A 1,553-nucleotide genomic window follows, 5' to 3' on the forward strand; every position below is an offset into this window, starting at 1 on the left:
GCGGGCGCGCGCCGGGCCGGGGCCGCGTCTCCGTCACCGCGTCTGGGGGTATCGCAGGTCTCGGGAAGTTCCGAGGAGCCTCCAGCGCCCAGGCCCGCGAGCCTACCTCTGGCTTTTCGTCGCCAGCTCGCGGCTCTGGGGACTTCCTGCCTTGTGCGGAGGTCTGGGCGGTGGCCCCAGCCCCTCCCCATGCTCCGGCCGGGGTCTGAGTTCACAGCCGCTTGGGCCTTGACTTGACCCGCGGCGTGCTCCGACGACCGCCCTCCACCCCACCCCACTCCGAGCTCCCGGCACTTAACTGGCGCTTTCTAAATAGTGGAGTGAATTAAGGGATGAACGGGTCCACTCTTTTCTACGCCGAGGTCCTGCGTGGTCCTTAGTGCCAGTACTTTATCTAGGCCCGGCTGCTGGGGCTGTGAGCCTTCGGTACCTTATCTGTCTTTATCTGCGGTCCTTGAAGCATGGCCCACACTCCAGCACATCAGCACCAACTGCAACACTGCACAAATGCAGATTTTCTGGCCGCCAGACCTCCAGAATCAGAAATTCTCGGTGTGGGGCCGGCAACCTGTATTTTGACAAACTCTCTCAAGGTGATTCTGATAGGTGCTAAAGGGAGAACCAGTGTTGCATGGCAGACCCGCCAGCCACCAGTTAGAACCTGGACAATCATCCCAAGTTACCAGAGGTGGCGACTGAGGCTTAGAGATTCCGTCTGGCCGGACTGCACAACTATCCTGCAGGAGAGTTGTGACTGAGACTCAGGTCTTCTGATATCTACTCCAATACTCTTTGCATTCTCAACAAATACTGTGCGTAGGAATGAGTCCCTGCTACATGCCAGGCCTTGTTCTGGATTCTGGAAAAGCTGCAAGAAACAAAATGAAATTTCAGTCCTCCTGTTCCTGGAACACATAGTGATAAGAGGCAAACCGTAAATAAAGAAGTAGTGGGGATAAGCCCTATTAAAACAACAAATGGAGCATAAATCCAGGTAAATGGGATAGAGGGGAGGATGTCATGATAGAATGGGCACTGAAAATGTGACATTTGCCAAGACCCGGAGAAACTGAGAAAGCAAGCCATTCTAACGTGCGAGAAGAGTAATCCAGGCAGAGGGAAAGAGGAAGGTTCTCACAAGAGCAGCCCTGCCCATAAATAATTCATGTTGTGCCACCTGCCCAACCTTAACCCTCTAATATGGGGTAATTGGTTTCCATAGACTGAAGTGTGTGACCCCAAAGCCTAACAAAATCCCTGGTATGCAGTAGGTGCTCAATACTTGACTGTTAAATGACTAAGTCTCCAATATGAATATAGAATTATAATCCAGGGCAAAATCTGACTAGGGTGTGAAGAAGGGACAATAGTCATGGCTTTGGTGGATCAGAGATGATGGTAACCGTGTCCTTAGGATCTGGGCCAGTAGGCCTGGAAGAAAACGTCTTCTAGGCAGAGCATAAAGATGGGGAAGAGTCATGAAAGTATGTAGAACTCAGATTGCAGAGGGCTTGGGTGCCTGGAGGAAGACTGTGGGATTTATTCTGTGAGCA

This window comes from Otolemur garnettii, unplaced genomic scaffold (assembly GCF_000181295.1).
Source record: "Otolemur garnettii isolate 467f Iridium unplaced genomic scaffold, OtoGar3 scaffold00014, whole genome shotgun sequence".
Classification (NCBI taxonomy): Eukaryota; Metazoa; Chordata; class Mammalia; order Primates; family Galagidae; genus Otolemur; species Otolemur garnettii.